Here is a 7380-nt window from a genome sequence, read left to right as displayed (position 1 = left end):
TTTATACCCATTCATGGAGTGTGTTAGATTGTAACTGGCCATCAATGGTTTATTATTTAGTTCTCATTTGTATCTTAATTTGTGCTACTCTGCTCTTACTTGATTTTTTGTTTATGGTATTGTAAACCTTGCCTGTTGTTTTATCTATTGTAAGCCGCATTGAACTCGAGTATGTTCGGGATAATGGGGGGTATAAATGTCAGAATAAATTGTGGATAAGGCCAAACCTTATTGGGTTCATCCACCAGAATCACATTTCCTTCCACTGCCAATCATATTTCAGCACTTATGAGCACCTGGTCTCAGCAAGATTCTGCCCCATTCAGGGGATGTCCTCAAACAATGGACAGACCAGAAAGCATGGGCTGCATCTTGTCAGAATCGCAAGTCTTAGTCCGCTAGAGCAGGGGCGGTCCAAGGCCGCCTGAGGCAGGGATGAGATCCTCATCCCTGGGGAAGTTCGGCCAACACCAGACAAACTTGTGTGGTCTGTGTCCCGAGAATGACATGACCGATCAAGATGGGCTGGAGTGGGCTTCAATGGCATCTCCAGCAATAGGGAAGTGAGGCCAATACCAGACGGACTTGTATGGTCTGTGTCCCGTGAACGGCATGACCGATCAAGGCAGGGGTGGACTGAGAGTACTCTGGGCCCCCAGGCACTGAGTCTACTCTGGGCCCCCTGCCATGCTGCTGCTGCTGCTGTCACCACCAGTGCCCCTCACCCCCTCTGTGCTACCTCCCTCCCACTGTGTTGCCGATGTTCCCCCCCCCCCACACCTTGAAGTGCCCTGGTGGTCTAATGGCTGTGGCTTCTTTGGGGGCAGGAAATAAATCCCCTATTTCCTGCCCACCCGCTGCCTCTACTCTGCCTGGTGCGGCGCCATGTTTACAAAATGGCTGCTGGTAGTCTCGGCAGCCATTTTGTAAACACAGCGGTGCAAACAGGGAGAATAGCTGCAGCAGCCACTAGACCACCAAGGCCCCATGAGAGCTGTAGTGTGTGGCGGCGGGGACCAATGGGGCAGAGCCTTTGGGCCCTCAAGCACTGCCCAGTTGCCCAAATGTTCAGTCCGCCCCTGGATCAATGTGGGCTGGAGTGAGCTTCAATGGCAACTCCAGCTGTGGCCAATGCCAGACAGTCTTCTATGGTCTGTGTCCCATAAATGGCAAAGACAGATGAGGATGGTTTTGATGGGAACTTCAGTAGATGGGAAGTAGGACCAGTGCAGGGAGCATTAAAAATGGTGAGATGAGATCAGGATCAAGTATGTGTGTTTTTTTTTTTACCACAGATATTGTACACTATGAGTGTGGGTGCTCTATACCTCAGGGGGGGGGGGGAGGGGAAGACATTGTAAAATGATGTATTAATACTATTGGATGTTGGTCCAAGAATGAATTGATAACGAATGTGTTAGACAAACTGGATGCACCATGCAGGTATTTATCTGTTGTCATTTACTATCCGGCTGATATTCGATGTGAACGGCTCATGGCCAGTTAAATACTACTACTACTTATCATTTCTATAGTGCTACTGGACGTACGCAGCGCTGTACACTTGAACATGAAGAGACAGTCCCTGCTCGACAGAGCTTACAATCTAATTAGGACAGACAAACAGGACAAACAAAAGATAAGGGAATATTAAAGTGAGGATGATAAAATAAGGGTTCTGAACAAGTGAACAAGGGTTAGGAGTTAAAAGCAGCATCAAAAGGTGGGCTTTTAGCTTGGATTTGAAGACGACCAGAGATGGAGCTTGACCTACCGGCTCAGGTCTATTCCAGGCATAAGGTGCAGCAAGATAAAGGAACGGAGTCTGAAGTTAGCAGTGGAGGAGAAGGGTGCAGATAAGAGAGATTTACCCAGTGAACGGAGTTCCCGGGGAGGAGTGTAGGGAGAGATGAGAGCGGAGAGGTACTGAGGAGCTGCAGAGTGAATGCACTTATAGGTCAATAAGAGGAGTTTGAACTGTATGCGGAAACGGATAGGAAGCCAGTGAAGTGACTTGAGGAGAGGGCTAATATGAGCATAACGACCCTGGTGGAATATTAGTCGTGCAGCAGAATTTTGAACAGATTGAAGAGGAGAGAGATGGCTAAGTGGGAGACCTGTGAGAAGCAAGTTGCAATAGTCTAAGCGAGAGGTGATAAGAGCGTGGATGAGAGTTCTGGTAGTGTGCTCAGAAAGGAAAGGGCGGCACTAAGCCGGCAAAGCGCTAATATTGAGCCTGAAATAGCTGGTTATCTCTGTTGAATACTAGCACTTAGCACATGGGCCCCGATATTCAGACCGCAGGAGATAGCCGGGCTGTCCCCTGCGGTGCATGCTGAGCCTGGAAATTCAATCCCAGGCTGTTTCCTATGACTTGCATTGACTATCCGGGGTTTTTTCATCCGGTTTGAAGATAATCGGCTATGTGGATATTCAAACACAGCTGGCTATCTTTAAACTAGCCAAAGATATACCAGGTTTTGATGCGGCCAAATATGACTGACAAACCCGGTTTAGAAATCGGCAGATTGACAGTTATATCACGTGATATAACCGGCTATCCGCCAGCCACTAACCGTGGATATTTAGCGGAAGATAGCCGGTTATCTCCCGCTGAATATTGGCGGATAGCCAGTTAAGCACTATTTAACCAGTCAGCATCCATTCTGACCAGTTAAATAGCAGTAAATATTGGGCGGAAGATATTGAATGCCCTCTGTGAGCACTGAAGTGGAGGAGTACCCTAGTGGTTAGTGCAGCGGGCTTTGATCCTGGTGAACTGGGTTCAATCCTCACTACAGCTCCTTGTGACGCTGGGCAAGTCATTTAGGGGCCATTTTACTAAGCCACGTAAGTGCCTATACATGCACAATGCACGCCAGTTCTGAGTTACCAACCGGCTACTGTGTGGCCCTTGCGGTAATTTAAGTTTTGGTGTGCGTCCACTACGCGCCAAGTGGCATTTGACGCACATAGGTCAATACCGCCCGGTTACCGCGTGAGTCTTTACTGCTAGGTCAATGGCTGGTGGAAAGGTCTCAGACCCAAAATGGAGGCGTGGCAATTTTCCTTTTGCCGCGCGTCCGTTTTCGGCAAAACATTTTAAAATGGCCTTTTTTACAGGTGCGCTAAAAAATGATTCTGCGCACGCCCAAAACACGCGCCTATTCTACCGCAGGCCATTTTTCAGCGCATCTTAGTAAAAGGATCCCTTAACCCTCCATTGCCCCAGGTACAAAAATAAGTACCTGTATATAATATGTAAACTTCTTTGATTTTAACCACAGAAAGGCAGTATATCAAGTCCCATCCCCTTTCTCTTTGGCTGGCTACAACTCAAATGCCTAGTGGTGCTATTCCAGCGAGGGTCTACAAGAAGACTGTTAGAAACTAAAAACCATCTTAATGGACCCATGATGAAAAGGGGAAGTCAGCAACAAAAATAAAGAGAAAAGTGATTGCTGCTCATCAAAAGAATACTGCAGGGTTGAATTTTCCGCCTTTGTGTGGTACAGCTTGAGCTGCCAGAGGGAGTAATTGATTGTGTTCATTTCTATTTAGATAATCGCCCATTGTGTTTTCCCTACCTCGGATTCAGATGCTTCTAACAGGCTGTGTAGGTGTTGCCAAAGAGGATTTGGATATTAGAGGTGGAGGCGGATTTTAGCAAAGGATATATAATTTGGAATTGAGATGTTGAGATCAGGGTCGTAGTTAGGTGGGGCCAAGGGGTCATAGGCAGATTTAGCCCTGGCCCCCTGCTTTCCCCCCCCCCCCCCTCTGCCGACTCTCCCCCACCATATTTGACCCCCCCTTCCGCCACCGCCAACCCTCCCCCGCCGCCGCCGTCAGGTACCTTTGCTGGCGAGGGATGGGGACCCCCGCCAGCTGAAGTCCTCTTCAGCGCCGGTCTCCGGCGCGTTGCTGATCTGCATTCTGTTTCTATGAGTCCTGACATCCTGCATGTCAGGACTCACAGAAACAGAATCCAGATCAGCGAATGCACCGGACTCGGAGACCGGCGCTGAAGGGGACTTCGGCAGGCGGAGGTTGGGGACCCAGCAAAGGTACCTGGCGGTGGCGGGGAGGTTTGGCTGTGGTCGGAGGGGGGTCAAAAGGGACGGGGAGGGGCAGCGCCGGGGGGGGGCGGCCATTTTGGGAGGGGAGCACTTACCGTCACCCATTGATGTGGCGGTAGGGGCTCCTGTGTTAACCGGTGGTAAAAATACATAAATACATTTCCATAGCACTGGAAACGGCATGCACTGGGGGGCAAAATTACAGCCAGGCTGCTGCCTAGCCAGGTGGTAGTTCAAGATTGGTGTGTGGCAAGACTATTGCCGCATACCAGCCCTTTAGTAAAAGGGCCCCTTTGCTAAGGCGCATAGGTGCCTATGTGCACCCAATGTCCATCTACACTGGCTCCCAATCAAAGAACGCATCGCCTTCAAAATCTGCACCCTGGTTCACAAAATCATCTACGGAGAAGCTCCGAGTTACATGACAGACTTGATCAACTTACCAATTAGAAATACATCCGAACCAACACGACCTTATCTAAATCTGCACTACCCAAGCTGCAAAGGACTTAAATACAAAACAACTTGCGCATCTAGTTTTTCCTATATAAGCACACAACTGTGGAACGCATTACCAAAAGCCTTGAAAACGATGTACGACCACCTAAACTTCCGGAAATCACTAAAAACCAACCTGTTTAAAAAGGCTTACCCTACTGATCCAACTTAAATGCCTAATCTCTGCAACACAACCAAACTAATTCCCTAATGTGGCTGTGCCACATGAACTTTATCTTACCACAACATCACACCGGAGCCTGCAAAGGCCTCTCCGGTACTACATAAGCCACATTGAGCCTACAAATAGGTGGGAAAATGTGGGATACAAATGTAACAAACAAATAAATAAATAATTGGCACTACCGGCTGGCTACCACACGTCCTGGGTGGCAATTCCATTTTTCGGCAGGCGCCCAAAACACATAGTAGAAAATATTTCGTATTTTCTACCGCAGGGTGTTCACCCAGCAGTAATCGGCAGTTGGCGTGCACTGGACACTTACCGCCCAGTTAGCGCACGAGACTTTACCATTAAGTCAATGGGTGGCGTTAAGGTCTGAAGCTGAAAATGGATGCACGTTGGTTTTCATTTTGCCACACGTCCATTTTCTGGCACAATAAACAAAAATCCCTTTTTTCCAGGCACACTCAGGAAATGGACCAGCGAGCGTCCAAACCACGTGCCTACACCAGCGCAGGCCACGCCTTAGTAAAAGGGTCCCTAAGTGGCTAAAATACCAACAGGTCAACAAACGTTTATGTGCCAGTTGATATACATTTATATTATGGAATAGCAGGCATAAAGTTTGTGTGCCACATCATAAATGTTTATGTTAGTCATTTCAGAAGCATAATTGTTTTTTTCCCCCCTGCAGCTATCACTTTGCCAGTTTTGCTTTTGGAGTGCATCAGGCACTGGGGCATTAAGGGGGTGAGCTCCCCTAATTACTTTGATGGAGCATTGCTCAATAAGAGCACACATTTTTTAGGCCCACTCTTGCCTTTCCCAGACCGTGCTCTCTTGCCACGTGCACTTTTTCGATTTTAGATGTATGTATTCCACTTTTGTAAAATCGGGATTTAGAGGGGAAGTTAGGGCAATAATCCATGTTTTCAGTCCCTTAACGCAACTTAAGGGACTCTAACGCAGGTTGTCTTACCCTAATGCAATGATATTTAGGTCACCATGAGTTACATAGTAATGAGACAGAAAGCATGCAAATATATGTAAAACAGCTCATTACTATGTAAAACTCATAATGCATCTTGGCAGTGAATACCGAGTTCACACCACAGATCATGATATAATAGCCATAATGACTCTTTCCAAAACCTAGGGTTGTTTTACCATGCCAGGAGCATTGGGCCTCAAAACCATAGCCTGATGTTCCCAGCCCAGAGTTTAAAGGGGCCATGGTGCTATCCACCCACCCATCACACTTCCAGCCCCCCCAGATCAGAACCCACCACATCCTGATCACACTCCCACCCCCACCCCCCAAGTAGAATCCCCTGACCCCACTGAGCAGAAGGCCCTCCAAAGGATCCCCTTGCAGCATCAGGGGCCTAGGTGGTCCTAGGGCAGAAGCGATCACCAGTTACTCCTGCCTGCTGATGTTGTCTCCAAAATGGCCTCCTTAGCAGTAGTCTCATGCTACTACTGCTAGTGTTGATGTTTCCATTCTGATTAGAGGGTTCAGAGTGTGAAGAAGGTGGGGGGATGGGTGTTCTGATGGGGGGAGTGAGAGTATGATTGGGAGGTGGGGTTCTGGTTGAGGGTGTAGGAGTGTGATTGGGAGAGCTGATGGACAGCATCAATGCCCCTTTAAGCTCCGTCTTGGGAATACTGAACTGTGGTTTGGGGGTCTGGTGATCCTGGGACACTGGAATGACACTGCGAGGTGGCTCTCAAGCAGAGTTATTCATTTATCACAGGAATCAGCAACCTGTGATACAGAGATACCGCAGGTTGTTGACTCCCATGGTAAATCAAGGTGCACTAAAAACCCGCCTTTAGACGGTCGCACAATATAAACTCCTAAACACAATCTAAATGCCTAATGGACATCTAAAATGGAATCGCATTTCTAAAGCAAGTATCCTAACCATTCCCCTTTTATTTACTTATTAGTATTTATAAAAGTAATATCAATTCAGTGTGGCTTACATATAAAAGGAGTAACATTATAAGTAAAATAGAATCAAGAAAAAGTGAACAGTTGTTTGATGCATTTAGAGCATTTTGTAACAGATACATTATTATAAGAACTGTATTTCATTTTTAGAGCGTTAATTGGCATCCTGTGATAGAAACTTTTTGAATAAAAAGGCTTTTAAAGATTTCCAGAATAGTAGGTAATTATTTATATGTCTTATTCCCTCCGGGAGTGTATTTCACCATTTTGTGGCTAGGTAAGGGAAACCGCTAGTGAGAGCTGATTTGCAATTGGGGAAATGGAACATTTATTTATTTATTGCATTTGTATCCCACATTTTCCCACCTTTTTGCGGGCTCAGTGTGGCTTACAATACATAAGTACATAAGTACATAAGTAGTGCCATACTGGGAAAGACCAAAGGTCCATCTAGCCCAGCATCCTGTCACCGACAGTGGCCAATCCAGGTCAAGGGCACCTGGCACGCTCCCCAAACGTAAAAACATTCCAGACAAGTTATACCTAAAAATGCGGAATTTTTCCAAGTCCATTTAATAGCGGTCTATGGACTTGTCCTTTAGGAATCTATCTAACCCCTTTTTAAACTCCGTCAAGCTAACCGCCCGTACCACGTTCTCCGGCAA

Source organism: Microcaecilia unicolor, chromosome 11, assembly GCF_901765095.1.
Source record: "Microcaecilia unicolor chromosome 11, aMicUni1.1, whole genome shotgun sequence".
NCBI classification, from domain to species: Eukaryota; Metazoa; Chordata; class Amphibia; order Gymnophiona; family Siphonopidae; genus Microcaecilia; species Microcaecilia unicolor.
This window is presented reverse-complemented; position numbering follows the sequence as displayed.